Below are 18,079 nucleotides of genomic sequence, written 5' to 3'. Positions count from 1 at the left end.
GAGGGAACTATTATTGTGACCTGGGGAAATCACATTTCAGAGTATCCGTGGCACTGGCAATCATTGTCATACTAGCATCCTCCTGCTCTAGTTTGGGGCCAGGTGTGGGGCATAACAAAGTTCTCTGCAGGCAAATGCTTGAAGCAGAAAGCTTCTCACTCCAGACACTCTGCTACAAGGTGTTTGGTTAGATGGAAGGTGAGGAAGAAACTGTGATGGAACAGACCTGGAGACCCTGTAGTCAGTCATGGCAAGGTGGAGAAACAATCAGAGTGGAGAGTAAAAAGGTAGAGTACTACAGTTTAACTTCCAGATAGGACCTATCTAAGGAAGCAGTTGTGTGGTTAGAGGTTTTTTAGGCAAACAGTGACTCAGCAGGGACTCAATACATTTCTGGTTTTCCTAACTTGATTAGGATGGCAAAACCTCTGGAAGGAAGGCAGAACCAAGCATCTGAAAAGTAGGGATGGGCGAATCTGACAATTTTGGGTTTTCTCAGCTAAAGAAAGATGATCAATCTGCCATCTTACCTTCCTGGAAGTCTCGAACAAAGTAGTTTCAAAGGGGAGGCACCAGCATAAAATTGCTGAATTATAATTTCTGAAGATACAGTGGTACCTCATGTTACAGACACTTCAGGTTACAGATGCTTCAGGTTACAGACTCCGCTAACCCAGAAATAGTACCTCGGGTTAAGAACTTTGATTCAGGATGAGAACAGAAATCATGCGGGAGGCCCCATTAGCTAAAGTGGTGCTTCAGGTTAAGAACAGTTTCAGGTTAAGAATGGACCTCCGGAATGAATTAAGTTCTTAACCCGAGGTACCACTGTATTCGGCTCTATCCATTTGGGTCCGAATTGAGACAATGGTTTTTCCTCTCTCACTTAACAGCATTGCCAAGTTGACTGTATCACTGCTCCCTCTCCAGGAGAAGTGGTTTAAGATGTCTCTAGAGGGGGGGGGGATATTTCACTTGGAGGAAGCACTTTGAATTCAGTTTTCTCCAAACCCCTAGACTGCACTAGAGAGATCCCAACATCAAGAAATGTGGATGTTGCAGAATTTGGTGGCATCCCTTATTCTATTAGAAACATTACCTTTGCAAAAGAGTGGTAACTAGCTTCTTCTAGTTGTTAGCCATTATCATGAGCTATCAATTTGCCTCAACATTAATTTCTACTATGCCTCTCTACTCTTTAAGATATCACTTCTTGTATTTAACCAATGTTCAGATTCTGCATTTGTATCCCATTGCACACACCTAAGATTAGTAGTAGATCTTCAACCTTTTGTCATCATTGAACAATTTTAAAATAAAGCTGCTGCTTTTAAAGATCATCCTTCACTAGACAGGGAATAAAACCTTAAAACCCCTAAAGCTCCGAATTTTTCTCCAGGAAGAAAGCTGGAGGATTTTGATTTTGAAAAAAAGTGCTGATATGTGCCAATAGAGGTAAGCTCCCTTCTAATCACCGCAAGCATTCTTAAAGAGGAACATACTTCATCTACTTCAATAGTCTATTGTACTCTAGCATTCCACTTTTGTGTGCTCATTAACTTGGTTAACTTCTTAAATAGCAATTAGAATGGAAGGTGTCATTTGCTTTTGGACACCTGACACTGAAGCCTTACTTGTTTCATGCCAATAAGACATTCACAAAAAGAAGTAAAAAGTTACGGTAATTTATTGTAGATTTGACTCTTCTTTTTTCAAAGCACCCTGCTAGTCATTTAGAAAGAGAAAAAATGTGTCCCACTGCATGGAAGTTCCCCATACAGGGTTGCAATTTCCTAAGGGCAGACCACTTGAAATCAATGGACCTAGGTAAAGGTTCCCCTGACCGTTAGGTCCAGTCACGGATGACTCTGGGGTTGCGAGCTCAGCAGCTCTGTAGGCCGAGGGAGCCAGCGTTTGTCCACAGACAGCTTCCAGGTCATGTGGCCAGCATGACTAAGCCGCTTCTGGCGAACCAGAGCAGCACATGGAAACACCATTTACCTTCCCACCGGAGCAGTACCTATTTATCTAGTTGCACTTGACGTGCTTTCAAACTGCCGACCTTCCGATCAGCAAGCCCTAGGCTCTGTGGTTTAGACCACAGTGCCACCTGCATCCTATCAATGGACTTTTGCTGTTGTTTAGTTGTTTAGTCATGTCCGACTCTTTGTGACCCCATGGACCAGAGCACGCTAGGCACTTCTGTCTTTCACTGCCTCCCGCAGTTGGTCAAACTCATGCTGGTAGCTTCGAGAACACTATCCAACCACCTCGTCCTCTGTCGTCCGCTTCTCCATCTTTCCCAACTCCATCTTTGTGGGTGGGTACTTTTGGAGATCAACACCTGATTGGTAGGTCCCTTGAAGCTGGGTGCAATCTGGCCAATGGAACACAGTCCAAAAGGTTCAAGAGACCTATTTATGCCCATGTATGTGATCCAGAGCTTCCTCTTTCGGCACTTGCATTCGGAACACCCGCCCACCTCTCCCTACTTTTAGGGCTTTGCGCTTGACCTTGCTATGCTGTTGTGTGTCGTTTGTTGTTGGGACAGGGGCACCGCAGGAATTTCCCCCACTTGGCTGATTGGCTGTTGCCATTTGGGTTTCGCCTGCTGCGTAGCACATCGTCACAACTTGTAAGGTTGTGGATAGGCTCTGGTTCAGGTGATAGGGATGGGAGAAAGCTCTTGCCATCCCTATGTGAAGGGTATTCCATTAAAGGAATCCAGGGACTCGATGGTTTGGTCAACCCCTGAGAGGGGGTTGTGCCCGTGCCTGAGTCCAGGGGGGCATTTGGGTGGTGGAGTTAGCCCGTTCCCGGCTTTCTGCCTATCCAAGTGTTCACCCTTGGCTGACCTATGCTGGAACCCTGGGTCAGCGCTACCTGCATGGCAGGGAGCTAGTTGAACCAGAGCCTATCACTTTCTGTAATCAATAAAGTTGTGGCCTAAATTCTGCCAAAAACCAAAACCAAAAATTTGAGTCTTGTGTGAATTTATGTAGGGGGGAGGTTTCTGGGTCTGAACATGCAACTGGATTTCTTATGGACTGTGCCAATCCTCAGTGTATTGGATTTGTGACTATTATGCTCATTTGCCTTCAGTAGCAGTAAAGCTATGCTGGATGAAATATTGCCTCTGGTCTATTTTTTGGGAATCCTGCAACTTGTTTCAGTTTTTACTCTGCTAGCTGTACATCAGGATTCTACTCTGGAATCAATACTGAGTGGAACTTCATTTTTTTCCTTGCAAAACCAGGAGTTCCCTCTTTGGATGAGCTGTTAGGGAATTGCAGAGTTAAGGTGCTTGGGTGCTGTGCTGGAGTTCTTCAGTGTCCTGAGACCCTCATCTTGGAAAACCCATTTGAAAGTGCAACCTAAAACATGTCTACTCAGAAATATGCTCTAAAGTTTAGTGTGGTGACAGCCACCCTTTGGAACTCCCTCCTGAGACACATCAGACAGGTGCCAGCGTGGTTTAATGGTTAAGAGCAGTGGACTTATAATCTGGTGAACCGGGTTCGCTTCCCAGCTCCTCCAGATGCAGCTGCTGGGTGACCTTGGGCTAGTCACACTTCTCTGAAGTCTCTCAGCCCCACTCACCTCACAGAGTGTTTGTTGTGGGGGAGGAAGGGAAAGGAGAATGTTAGCCGCTTTGAGACTCCTTAGGGTAGTGATAAAGCGGGATATCAAATCCAAATTCTTCTTCTTCTACTACTATCTTTTGAGGCATCTATAGAAGACCTTCCTTTTTCGGCAAGCTGTTCAAGTGAAGATGCTGATCTCAGCCTGTATCTGTATCTGTACAGGATTTAAAATAGCTTATAAGTATGTAATTGTTTGCATATATTGAATTGCTTTTACATATGGAGCTGCTTGTAATTGGTTTTTATTGTCGATGTTTCGGTTGTGAAATTGCTTTGAGGAGCAATTCATAAATAGAAACAAATAAGCACATAAATGTAAACAAGATACAGCAGAATCTGCCCATGTGATGACCACCTGGTGGAAACTGTTACTCGTGTGGCTCTTAAATGTAAACTATACGCTGATCTCCCCCAGCAATTCCTAGAGCAACTCTGCATCCCCAAATGCAAACCAGAGTTGGAGGTCATACACTTTCTACTATTGGGGGATGACCAGGATCTCGCCAAGTCAGTGGCCAAATATATTTATCTGGTATTCAGTCGTCGAAACACATTGCAGACGACTGATCTCCTTGGAGACCTAGAGATGTGACAATAGTCTGCTCTGCCTCTCCTTTTTTTTTTTTTTTTTTGTAAATGTTTTGTGCCACAGGGGAAGCAGGAACTCTGTACTGTTGTTATGTTATGTTATGTTGTTATGTTGTTATGTTATGTTATGTTATGTTATGTTATGTTATGTTATGTTATGTTATGTTATGTTTTATGGATGTTTGTATGTGTTGCACGTCGAGGTCCCCAAGACACCCCCCCAAAAAACACAATGACACTTAATTTTTATTTAAGGTTTTTTGGCATAATTTTGGCCACAACTTTATTAAAATTACAGCAATTTGAGTAAAAAAAAAAAAAAAAAATCCTTCCAGTAGCACCTTAAAGACCACGCGAAAGCTCAAACCAAGAACTAACTTAGTTGGTCTTTAAGGTGCTACTGGAAGGAATTTTTTTTGTTTTTGTTTTGACTATGGCAGACCAACACGGCTACCTATCTGTAACAGCAATTTGAGTGGTTGCTTAGGCATTGGTAGCACTAACTGACCCCGCATGGGGACAGCTCTGACATTCGCACCCCCCACGAAGTCAGAAAGGGTAAGTCACCTGGGGAGAGAGACAGGACTGGGAACCACGCCTCACCTCTCCCCAGAATGCTCCCAGGGGCTCTTGCGTGGCCCTAGCCTCTTGCCAGGGGTTTTTGGACAAAAGCATGGTGAACCCCTGGGTTCCTTAAATGGAAAACCCTTGAAGCAGCAGCATTTTGGAGGGGCAGGCACAGCCAAATACATACCCCTCCACCAGCCAATTCCCAAACCAATGCCTAACCGCAACCTTACAAGTTGTGACGATTTGCTACGCAGTAGGCAAAAACCAAATGGCACCAGCCAATCAGCCAAATGGACAAAATTCCTACCGGGCCCCTGCCCCAAAGCAGACGACCCCATGACAGGCATAGCAATGTCAAGCAAACAGCCTAACATTAGGGAGGGAGGGCGGGGTGATCCGAAGCACCCAGCGAAAGAGGAAGCTCGTCACTGCGTGCAGTATATTTAACAAACAGGGGTGTCAATCAATAAATGGCAGCATATAACTCTCCCCAGTAACAGCCCGCCCCTGCTTAAAGATGGCCAAACTCTTTTGCCCAGCAACAGTGAGGTGTCTTGCCAGCCCCCACCGCAACACGTGCTCTCCATGAGGGAGAACATGCTATGCCAATAAAAGGTTTGATGATGATTAAGATTTTGCATTATAATCTAAAACTCAACACAGGGATCTGTTCCTTCTGCCCTCTTTCCTAGTTATCCTCCTTGCCATAGTATTTCTGCTTTTTGCCCTCCCAACCCATATTTTTATACACATTATAGAAAAAAGGGGGGGAAGAACAATAAAGTATGATATTTTTTGTACAAAATCTAAAAACCTGGGTCTATTAATTCTTCCTTTGCTGCTGTACTCAGGAAAAAAGTTTCTGGTTCTTTCTTTTTTTTAATGAAACATAACAAAAATTTAAAATGAAGAGTTGTATTCTGAAAGGCAAAATCCACCACTGTACTCGCTGTGATAAGACATCTGGATAATCACCAGCTATATCGCCGAATATAAATACTTGGCTTTCTCCGTACCACGTTCCAAATGCCATCAAAACAACAGAACGAGAACAGTGCCTTTTAAATATTTCAAAATGGGCTTTGTCCTGTGCTTATGTTTAACTTTCATGAACATGAAAGATTGGCAACCCCAGTTGGAGAAAGCTGCAGACTGACTGAGTACACCTCAGCTTCAATATCATGCAGCATTAGCAAACCTACTCAATATCGCTTATTGCGAATTTGTGATATTTTAAACTACTTCAGTCAATAGTGAAAGAGTAACTGGGGGAGAGAGTACTCACCTCTTTTCCATTTATTTGCTCAGAATTCCTCATGCTGGTTACCACCAGGCTTCCTCCAGATGTTTTGAGACTACAATTCCCATCATCCCTGACCATTGGTCCTGCTAGCTAGGGATCATGGGAGTTGTAGGCCAAAAACACCTGGAAGGCCGAGTTTGATGAAGCTTGCACTAGGCAATAATGCCCTCCCTCAACCTCTGAATCTTCTTCCCCTGTGGGGAAAACTGCAGCTTAGGGCAATTTTGAACAGGTGAATGGCAAAAAGTGGGAAATAATAAACAGCTCCACCCTCTTTCAATCCCGTGCTCACAACTGGTAACCTTCCATGGCCGTTTCACAGTGAAAATAAACCGTTGGGTGTTTGTTCACACATCTTTTGCATCTTGTCGAATTTGGCACCCAAGCTGATATAGTAAAACTTGTAGCCTGGCAGGAATCAGCTGGCAGCTCATTAGAATTTCTCTAAAATGCATCAAAGTCAGTCACTCCTACTTTGTTTTTTAAGGAAAGCTTTAATGTGCCAGGCACTGGTCAATGGCTGAGCCGTTTAACAATGAACTAAGTCTGGCTGTGCATTTTTACCGGTCGATGAATGCAAGCTGAGCATCCACACAGGTCACAAACTATGATGGTAAGTGGCTTCGCGTCACTTCAATTTGTGCTCTTTCAGAGTATACACACGGCATTTGTTGAGCTCAACCAGAAACCGATGGAAAGGGAAGATTAAGTCCTGATATACATTAATTCCTCTCACACTGCATTCATGTTTCCTTCTCACAAACACAGATAATTGTCTACTTGTTACTTATGTTTGAGAGAGGAGAATGTGAAGTGTGAGGGGGGTTTGTTCACACAAGTCTGTTAGCATGACTTGCTCACAAATGACAAACATTTTGCTTTAGTGCAGTGACTTTAACCATGCTATCACGAGCTGTGGTGGTTATGTGGCAACCATTCACAAAACTCTGTATTTATCTGGTATGCTGGCTGAGACCCTACCTGCCCGCAGACTGTCTCGTCAGAATGGTATATGCTCTAGTTATCTCCTGCTTGGACTACTGCAATGCGCTCTATGTGGGCCTACCTTTGCAGGTGACTCTGAAACTACAACTAATCCAAAATGTGGCAGCTAGACTGGTGACTGGGAGTGGCCGCCGAGACCATATAACACCAGTCCTAAAGGATCTTCACTGGCTCCCAGTATGTTTCCGAGCACAATTCAAAGTGTTGGTGCTGACCTTTAAAGCCCTAAGCGGTCTCAGCCCAGTATACCTGAAGGAGCGTCTCCACCCCCATTGCTCAGCCAGGACACTGAGGTCCAGTGCCAAGGACCTTCTGGCGGTTCCCTCACTGCAAGAAGCAAAGCTACAGGGAACTAGGCAGAGGGCTTTCTCGGCAGTGGCACCCTCTCTGTGGAACACCCCCCCCCCCATCAGATGTCAGGGAGATAAAGAATTATGCAACTTTAGAAAACATCTGAAGGCAGCCCAGTTCAGGGAAGTTTTTAATGTCTGACATTTTATTTTTTTATATATTTTGCTGAAAGCCGCCCAGAGTGACTGGGGAAACTCAACCAGATGGGCGGGTACAAAAAATAAAATTACTACTACTACTACTACTACTACTACTACTACTGTTACTACAAAGTTTTGTCCTCATTCATACCTGCTGTTTCAGGGGCAAATATGTCCAAGCACTAGACTCAATCTGTACAGAGTTCCTCCTGTGCAGATCAGAAGTCATGCAATAGCCCAGCCTAGGAGAGTTTAACTAAAGGCTATGGATGCCATTGGAGGAGGAGGTTGTGTGAACTAGTCCTTAGGTGGCTCCTGCTGTAATATGACTGGGGAAAGGGACGAGTTTTTAATTTCCCAAAATGTTCAGAATGGTGGCTGAAGGGTGTATGTTTTTATTTTTTAAAGAATCATTGTGGGGTTTTCTGAGAGTAGAGAGGTCTAATGTGTTTAAAGTTTGAAAGGCTTTGAAAATACAGTAATAACTGGACCCAATCTTATGGGTTGGGGAGGGCCTGGGCAAAAAGACACATCTTTACAAGACATCTGAAGCAGCTGATGGATAGTATTTCACAAATGGCAGAAGAAAGAGCATTCCACAGAGCAAAGCAATCAGGGAAGGTGTTCATGTTCTGGTCACTGCCTTGATATATTGTATATGGTATGGTTTCATGAGAAAAAATTCCCAGGTAATCTAGGTAATCTTATAGCTTTACATATGTGCACTTTTCATTATTCCCGCTTTATGTTGCCTTGGTATGTTCTAGTTAACAGGCAGTTTTAGTTAACAGAGTGATTGGCAGGTCAAGTTTATCTTTATTGACACTGGCTCCATTGTGGAGCATTGATTCATCTGATGGCTCAGATCATGGGCCAAAATGCTGATCTAGCAAGAACTCTGTGGGAATAGCTACTGCAGGGGATAACACCCCAAAAGTGCAAGCTAAGGGTTAATTTTAGAGTTTTCAAGCAGTTAATGTGTAATAGCAAGAATCATTCACAATGCAGAGCTAGTTGGTAGCTTTAGCTGCATCCCAAGAGTCCTGGCTCCAAACAACAGACCCTCATGTGTCTCTATTTTCCAGGGGCAATCCAGGATTCACAGAAGCCATCCCAGTTTTTGATTTGATCCTGGAATGTCCCGCTTTTCCTTAGGATATCCCTAGTTTCATCAGTTGGAGGGTATGGAGTTATCTAACTGCTGAGCCATCTGAAGGCAGCCTTGTACAGTAGAACCTCTACTTACAACCGCCCTCACTCGCAGACATTCCAAGTTACGACCATGGCAAACCCAGAAGTAACTGGCAGGTTTGCCGCCATTTGCGCCTGCGCAGGAGAGGTGATTGTCATTCGTTCATGCGCAGAAGCGGGCAATTGCCACCCGCACCTGAGCACAACGGCACCTCTCCCAGCGACCCATTTCACCATAAGGATGGGCCCCCCGAATGGATTGTGGTCGTGAGTAGAGGTTCCACTGTATAGGGAAGGTTTTTAATGTTTAATATTTTATTATGTTTTTATATATTTTGGTAGCTGCCCAGAGTGGCTGGTGCAAAGCAGTCACATGGATGGGGTATAAATAGTAAAATTATTATTATTACAGTGGTACCTCGAGTTAAGTACTTAATTTGTTCCGGAGGTCCGTTCTTAACCTGAAGCTGTTCTTAACCTGAAGCACCACTTTAGCTAATAGGGCCTCCTGCTGCCACTGCGCCGCCAGAGCACAATTTCTGTTCTTATCCTGAAGCAAAGTTCTTAACCCGAGGTAATATTTCTGGGTTAGCGGAGTCTGTAACCTGAAGCGTATGTAACCCGAGGTACCACTGTATTATTATTATTATTATTATTATTATTATTATTATTATTATTATTATTTTATTGAATAGAACATCCCTATTTTCATCAGAGAAATGGTGGAGGGTATGAAACAAAGCTCACCAGTGGAATGAGTGTTGTTTAGCTGCCAGGTGGAACCAAAGAAGTGTTCCTCAGCCTGAGTTTCTGATGTAAAAGGGCTAGCATATTTAGTATGTTTTGTGGTAGTGGTTTCATTTCATTAGAAGTCTGGCCTCACATGTTTTGCTGTCTGGCTTCTTAGTCAAAGGGTCCTCCTCTGCAAACAGCTATTTGCAGCAGTCTCTCTGCTTCAGTTTTGTTCAGGCTATCGGTTTATGTCTCACTAAAAAATTTCAAGCCTTTTCCTTTCTGAATTTGGTCTGTTTTATTCAACCACTTCTTCTAAGCAGCCTCAGCAAAGCAACTGCTCCCCCAAGCGGGCAGCTTCCAGAAGGTTCCACCTGACCCACTTGCCTTCATGCAGTGTGGGTTGCGCACATTGACCCTCAATGAGGCATATGAATGGAAACGGGGGCTAGTTGATAAACATGTTAATGCTCTCACCAGCTTATTCAACTTCTTCCCATTCAAAGTGATACATCGAGCGAGCAATTTGCATTCAATTAATCTGCTAATGAAGAAGTGGGAATTGCTATGGAGTGAAACTCTGCTTAATTACCTAATAAACAAGTAGGAAAACATTTCAAGTGGACTAAATGCTTCAGTTTGGTGACAGAAAGTGCTAAAGGCAAAAAGAAAATTACTTGCTTTTGTCTTCAGTGGAGAAATTGCCAGTCTTGAGTTTATATCCTTCTCCTTCTCTTTACAGCCATGCTCTTTTCCAGAAGGAGTTTAAGAAATCAGTAACCACTGGGCTGTACTCATGCCTAATTTAAAAATGTAGCATCTACTGCCTGTATATATTGACTGAAACAACACTCTTTCCCCACCTCTGTATAATTATTTGAAGAGTTGATGTATGTGTTCTTGCTAGGGATGGAATTTTCTGAAAATTTTGGTGTCAAGATTATCGACACAGATGTTCTTCTAATTTGCAACTTTCTCCTTGAGCTCTGTGAGAAGGGCTTGTATTTTTGTGTTGGTTTTTTTTTTACAGGTTCTGCTAAAAGCACACACACACCCCATCATATTGTACATATGTCATTGGTGCCAAAACACACATTCAGGTTATGACTCCTCCCCAGCGCTAGACATTAGGCAACTTTTGCATCAGGAAGGATGGAAGAACTAAGTGAAAGTATTTATTAATTCTATAGGGCACAACCATGCTTTCCAACTACCCTTATTCAATAGCTATAATTGGGGGCGTGCAGAACAGAGAAATCTTGATGAAACCCGAAACACTTCCCCCTTTAAATTTCTCCTTGAATAATCAGGGGGCAGCCCTGCCATTGGCTGCTGTCTCAGGAGAAAGATCCTGAGTGGCTGAAAGTGAGCACACATGTCTGAGTCTCTCCTCCACCACCTAAATCACTTCTCTTTCTGTTAAAGTAAGATTTAACTGTCTGTCCAGTCAGCTTTTGGATATTGTGTGTTTGTGTGTGGATGCGGGTGGTGCTTATGGTCTAAACCACTGAGCCTCATGAGCTTGCCGATCAAAAGGTTGGAGGTTTGAATCCCCGCGATGGGGTGAGCGCCAGTTGATCTGTCCCAGCTCCTGCCAACCTAGCAGTTCGAAAGCACGCCAGTGCAAGTAGATAAATAGGTACCGCTGTGGCAGGAAGGTAAACGGCGTTTCCGTGCACTCTGGCACTCGTCATGGTGTCCTGTTGCACCAGAAGCGGTTTAGTCATGCTGGCCACGTGGCCCGGAAAGCTGTCTGTGGACAAACGCCAGTTCCCTCAGCCTGAAAGCGAGATAAGCACTGCAACCCCATAGTCACCTTTGACTGGACTTAACCATCCAGGGGTCCTTTACCTTGACCTACCTATTCAATAGCTAGAATTGGGGACCTGCAGAACAGAGAAATCTTGATGAAACCCAAAATGCTTCCCCCTATAAATTTCTCCTTGAACAATCAGGGGCAGCCCTACCATTAGGGAGATTGAGGCAGCTGTCTCAGGAGAAAGATGCTGAGTGGCTGAAAGTGAGTGTGCATGTCTAGGCCTCTCCTCCACCACCTAAAGTGCTGCTCTTTCTCATTGTGAAGGACTCTGTTCTACTGCCAGTGTTAAAGTAAGATTCAACTGTCTGTCCAGTCAGCTTTTGTATACTGTGTTTGTTTGTGTGTGTGTGCTACTGCCCACCTTAAGCTGGTCAGCCCCCGGTCAATAAAGTGCTGACCCACTCTAGCCTGCCTACTTCACTGGGTGCTTGGAACCTAGTGCCTAGAGATTTCCTTTGCCATCACAATACAGTGGTACCTCGGGCTAAGTACTTAATTCGTTCTGGAGGTCTGTTCTTAACCTGAAACTGTTCTTAACCTGAAGCACCACTTTAGCTAATGGGGCCTCCTGCTGCTGCCACCGTGCTGCCGCTGCGCAATTTCTGTTCTCATCCTGAAGCAAAGTTCTTAACCCGAGGTACTATTTCTGGGTTAGCGGAGTCTGTAACCTGAAGTGTCTGTAACCTGAAGCGTCTGTAACCCAAGGTACCACTGTATTTCCAATAGGACAATCCCGAATCCTTGTGTCTTCTATTTCACTAGAAAAAGTTCACACGTTGTTGATTTGTTTTAGCAACAGCTAGATGAAACAGCTAGATGAAGCAGTCCCAGTTCCTGCTAACCTAGCAGTTCGAAAGCACCTCATGTGCAAGTAGATAAATAGGGACCGCTCCGGCGGGAAGGTAAACGGCGTTTCCGTGTGCTGCTCTGGTTCACCAGAAGCGGCTTAGTCATGCTGGCCACATGACCCGGAAGCTGTCTGTGGACAAACGCCAGCTCCCTCAGCCTATAGAGCGAGATGAGCGCGCAACCCCAGAGTCGGTCACGACTGGACCTAATGGTCAGGGTTCCCTTTACCTTTACCTAGATGAAACCAACCCATGTACAGTGGTGCCTCACAAGACGAAATTAATTCGTTCCGCAAGTTTTTTCTTCTTGCGAGTTTTTCGTCTTGCGAAGCACGGTTTCCCATAGGAATGCATTGAAAATCAATTAATGCGTTCCTATGGAGACCGCCTTCAGACCAGGTCCGGGGACAGTCTGTCCCCGGACCTCTTCTGAAGGCTGGCGGGGGGAGAAGGACTTTTCCCTCGCAGTGCGCCTTCCCCTCTGTACCCGGACCTGTCCTGAAGGCTTGCGGTGGGAGGAGGGCTTTCCTCCCCACCGCCAACATTCAGAATGCTGTTCTGAATGTTGGCGGTGGGGAGGAAAACCTTCCTCCCACCGCAAGTCTTCAGGACAGGTCCGGGAACAGAGGAGAAGCACTGCGCGCCTTCTCCTCTGTTCCTGGACCTGTCCTGAAGGCTTGCGGTGGGAGGAGGGCTTTCCTCCCCACCGCCCACATTCAGAATGCTGTTCTGAATGTTGGCGGTGGGGAGGAAAAACCCTCCTCCCACCGCAAGCCCCGGGAACAGAAGAGAAGCGCTGCGCGCCTTCTCCTCTGTTCCCGGACCTCCCACCGCAAGCCTTCAGGACAGGTCTGGGAACAGAGGAGAAGGCGCACTGCGCTTCCCCGCTGTCCCCGCAGATTTCCCTATGGGCTTTCGTCTTGCGAAGCAAGCCCATAGGGAAATTCATCTTGCGAAGCCGCTAAAAAATCAGAAAACCCTTTCGTCTTGCGGGTTTTTCGTTTAGCGAGGCATTTGTCTTGCGGGGCACCACTGTAACTGTTTTCCCTACCCAAATCCAATTGACATTGTGGTTCTCTCGCATCGTTTTGCTTTGCTTTCCTCCGTGTGGAAACTTTGCGTCTGCACACGACCGTCCCTGAAATAAGCTGAGGAAGCACATTCCCTTATTAACGACACATAGCACTTTAAGAGAGTTGAAATTTATAGCCTGTGTATTTATTTGCATATGTTAGAAACATTCCTTTGGGGACAGGTATTAAGAAGTAGAACAGCTGTGGTTAAACACACACCCTCCACTCCATCTGTAAAGGGGGAAAACTTATTTCGAGATCTGGGCAAGTTAACCTTGCCAGGTAAGACATGATTCTGCAGCAGAACTTCTGATGCTTCTCTGACTCGTTAAAAAAGAAGACAGTTTTTGACAGACAGGAGCCCTTTCCAGGGATCCAGGTGAGTGTGTCAGGGCTCAAACTGTATAGGAGACAGGGGGCATGTGTGCCTCCCTAACCACAAGGCCCTGTTCATGCTGCCTGTCAGGTGGGAAGTATCCTCTACTCCTCCGTTAGCCTCAGAGGCAAGAAGAACAAACAGTTCATATTTTATGGCTTTTTATTCAGTCATCTGGTTGCAAGAGAAAAGATCCATGTCTCCACGCATAGGAGACATAGGCTACTCTGAGCACTTCCTCTTCAGTCCCCAACAACATCCTGAAAATCTACGGGAAGTCCCAGGAGCCATACTCCTTTGCATCCTTTGTTCTTGAATGCGTAGGGACCTACGAGCCCTTGGTGAAGGAGGATCTTCCAGACTCTCCAGGGAGGTCTCTGCTGGCTGCTCTCCAACTTCCTCCCTCCTCCACTATCTCATAGCTAGGCATTTTTCCATGCAGATGTGAAACAGCCCTGCCTCCTTCTCCTTCTGAAACTGCTGGAGACAGGGAGGGCGAAACTTCCCACTCCCCCTCTTCTCCCAAGAGGAGCTAAGCAGACTGAGGGGGCCCTTCCCATCTCTCCTGCCCAGACCAGTCCCTGACACTGCCCCTCACTTCCCCCTCTCCCAATCCTGGCATGTTCAGCACAAAGGTCTAAAGGAAGAGGCTACTCCCTTTCAGTTGAACACAGTTATAATCCTCACCAGTGCTAGTTTTTCTAGAAAAAAGGTGCCAGAACCCACCTTGTTTTCTTATAATGGCAATGGCACCCACCTGAGAGGTGCCAGAACTGAGTTCCAGCTGAAAAAAGAGCCGTGATCATCACAATGATTTGGAACCCTGCGCAAGATGACCTGTCACTTATCTGTCCAGTCCATGAGGACACGTGAGAATATATGTAAGTGGAAATTAGGAGTAAACTTTTGCAAGGAAAATATACTTACATGAGTTGGGTAGAACGCAAGCCTTAACTTTTTCCTTGGAAGGCAGTAGTGAACGGCTGCATTCATTTCCAATCCAGCAAGCTATAGGAAATGTACATTGCCAAAGCTTGTTAAAAAGCTAATTCTCTAGGAACTCTGAAAGTAGAACTCCTGCGGCTGGAAACTCCTTGCAACACAGTGCACGGCCCAAAATGTATTAATCCTGGCCTTCGTGTTTTGATAAATAGACCAAGGAGCAGCCATTGATTAATTCTCTCCTGCCTCTCCTCCTGAACTAACAGGGATGGAATTGAAATTCAGGAGGCTCATGCTCATGCAGATGCCTTCCAGGGTGCTGTCAAATATGGAGATTGCACACACTGGGTTTCAGCAGGTAACCAGCATAAACACGATTTTTAAAACTAACACATAATAGTCCAGTGAAACCACACATTCAAAAGCCAGCACACCCAAAAATAGAATCTCCCTCACTATATGATGCTTCCCGCCCTACACAATAAGGCCTCCAAGTGCAGCTAAGGCCTTAATCTGTTTGTTTATTTTGTATAGGGACCCGTATTTGTTTCCTCTCCAAAATGGAGGCACCCTAAACAACCAATAAAATAGGAATAACAGCTTTGTTCAGGTGTTTGGTACCCATGGAAACCAAATGTACAAAAGAAGAATGTATGGGCTAGCCCTACACCACAGATGCCAATGCGTATGCCAGGCACACAAACCTGGTGGTATGTGATTGCCATCAATCTGACAGAGGACCACACAAATAAAAATGTACTAGTGTAGGGTGCCCTCCACAGAAATCAGAACCCTGGTCCATCAAGGTTCACATCCGCATGGAGAGAATAGCCCTATGTGACTACATAAATATGGCTTCCTTCAGTCTGACACTGAAACAATAGTCAATAAAATACAATAAGCAGCAGAAAGGCACACGCAAAAATGAAACCAAAGGAGAAGGCTAGGATTATTCAGAAAACCTGTGCAGCACTTTAAATGAAAGGCTTGCCCGGAAAGGAACCACAGCAGTGAAAGGGCACTGGCGGAATAACAGACAGCCTGATCAAATGAGAGTAGGGAGTTTTACATACTGGGTGCCAAGACCCTTTCATGTGCTCTAAGTAAAGATGGATGAATAATTCTGTTTCCTGTCCATTTCTCTTTCATGTGCAATCACCCCCAAATCCACGCCATCAGTTTCTGCACCAATCTGCAATTTTTTAAAAAAAAATCTGCTCCAAAATGCCATTTTTAATTATACATTTCTAGACATACGTATTTTCTCTCAAAGTGTGCAATCCTAAGTGTGCATTTCTGAATGTGTTTTTTCTCTCAAAATATATTTTTTGCAATATGTTTTGAGCCAACAACTGCAGCGGAGCACTGGGGAAGTGCAAAAGTTGGTGATTAGGGGACTATCTGCACTAACCATCTATAGTGGTACAGTTGCTTGTTTTGTTTTGTTTTCCATTATTCAGCTAGTATTCCAGAATGAAATAAAAAAAAACCCTCCTTTTTCTTCTACTGCAAAAAATCCAACTTTTGTGAAAGCTCTTGAATGGATCCTCAATATTTTAATTTGTTGTGACATGTATAAAACCATCACCCCAGTTTCTGTTTGCAGGGAATCCAGCATTTTTAAGAGTGAATTTGTGGCTGCACCTTTGATCTTGTATCCCTATTATAAGAGAGTGAATATGGGGGGTCTTCCTTTCCATGCTAATGGCTGGTTGTGCTGAGAAATTATGGGGTTGCCGTTACCCCAGTTATGCACCCTCACATTTCTTCAGCCAGTCAATTTCCGGGTGGTTGTGAAAGATTGCATGTGGAAGAGAAATGGACACAGGGATAGCCCTTTCACAGCTTTCCTTAAATTATGTATTTAATGCCCAGTGCTCTGGAATTTAATGCCTAGAATTCCACACATGCTATTGCAAATCTGGTTGCTGTGACAAAAAATTGTCTGCAGGTGATGATTGATGCTATGGCCAGTTCTTTGACTTAGAACCACCATCTCTATCTGCCAATACATTTCATATCTCTGACAGTTTGCACCGCTCAGAGGGCAGTTGTGTGAAACAGACATATCCCAAACCACCTCCACCACCATCTCCACATAGAAACCAGGGTGATGGTTCTATACATGCCACACAGGTGAAAATACAATAGCTTGGTGAACAATAGCACAGCTATTGTCAGTCATCAGAGGATCCAACCCACACGGCAGGTTGCCAGGAATGGATAAGACACAGAAAAGTTCTTACCACTTGCTTTTTATTCAATATTCACAGAGAGTGGCTTAGAAGTGCTGCCTCTTGGAATAATGATGTTGCTATCAGTGAGTTTCCACCCCTCCCTCTCTCCCTTCATGTGTCATCACTACAGGTGTTGAGAAGTGTCCTCTGCCTTTGAGCTCTTTGCTCTCCTACTTTCAATGCCTGCCAGGTTCTGGGAGTGGGGATCTGGAATGCTTTCTAAAGACACGGTGTCTGTCAGCTGTCGCCCCTCTGGCGTTTCTTCTTCCTCCTTCCCCAATATTTCCCAGCTTTCCCCCTCATCCGCTTCTGGGCTGTGATCTCTCTCAAACCCTTGTTGCAGTTCTGAACTGTCTTCTTCTGCTCTGGAAGGGTCAGGTTGATAGCTATTTGCCCTCAGAACAATGCACTAGACATATCTCCAAAAGCTGGAGACCTACTGGAACAATATGGAAATGGGACATTTCTACTGCTGGACATAATTTGTGTCATGAAGCTCACTTTAATAAAAACAGCAACCATCCATCCTACTCAGAGCAAGCCAAGTTTGATGGAACAGTGGGTTTCCACTGCCTCTTCATAAATTTGAATCAAGCTTTGAGTGTGGGGGTGGAAGGGCTACCAGTAGCAGCCAGGAGGACCAGAATGACAGCTTTATTTACTTGCACCCATGGGAGTGTCAATCTCCTCCTCTCTCTGTGTGTGTGTGAGTCAAATCAAGACAACAAAAAATTAACACAATATTACATATTTTCAAACAACTCAAGATCAGTTTCCAAACCTATGCAAACACATAAAAGCTTTTCACTATTCTGAGAGCTAGAAAAAAAGAGAGGTGGGTGGAATGATAATATCAGCACCATTTTTATGCATTCATACCCTTTCAGGGCATTATTTAACTGTATTTTGTAGCCCTTTCAAAATGTCAACCTAGACTGAGTCTTAGTCCCATGCATGCTTGCTGACAAATAATCTTTTACTCAATGGGAGTTAGCATATTTCCAAGGAAGACAGCGTAAGACAACTCACTGAATGAGCCCCATTTAATTCTATGGCACTTGTATATACTCCATAGCATCTAGGATTCTGCTGGAAGGCTCCTAATATGAATATCTCTAAGATACATTGAGGTGGGGGTGGGGAATCCAAGTCAATTTAGTTTCAAAGCATGAAACTTCTCTATTACTAATCTTCTTTATGCATCTGATTACAAAGCAGGAATATTTAGATTACTTTATAGTTCATCTGCATCCTCTTTTC

The 18,079-nt window shown here is 44.6% G+C and overlaps 1 long non-coding RNA gene across 1 annotated transcript; it reads right to left on the bottom strand.

Moving 5' to 3' along the window:
• Positions 1-13,784: 13,784 nt before the first annotated feature.
• Positions 13,785-14,414, bottom strand: LOC310766925. The gene is made up of 2 exons (XR_014550529.1): positions 14,367-14,414; positions 13,785-14,117 (listed from the first exon to the last, which is right to left on the bottom strand). It is a non-coding gene; the product is annotated as an uncharacterized lncRNA (long non-coding RNA).
• Between the last annotated feature and the right edge of the window lie 3,665 nt (positions 14,415-18,079).

Source organism: Podarcis filfolensis (assembly GCF_964270895.1).
Source record: "Podarcis filfolensis genome assembly, chromosome: 7".
Classification (NCBI taxonomy): domain Eukaryota; kingdom Metazoa; phylum Chordata; class Lepidosauria; order Squamata; family Lacertidae; genus Podarcis; species Podarcis filfolensis.
This window is presented reverse-complemented; position numbering and strand designations above follow the sequence as displayed.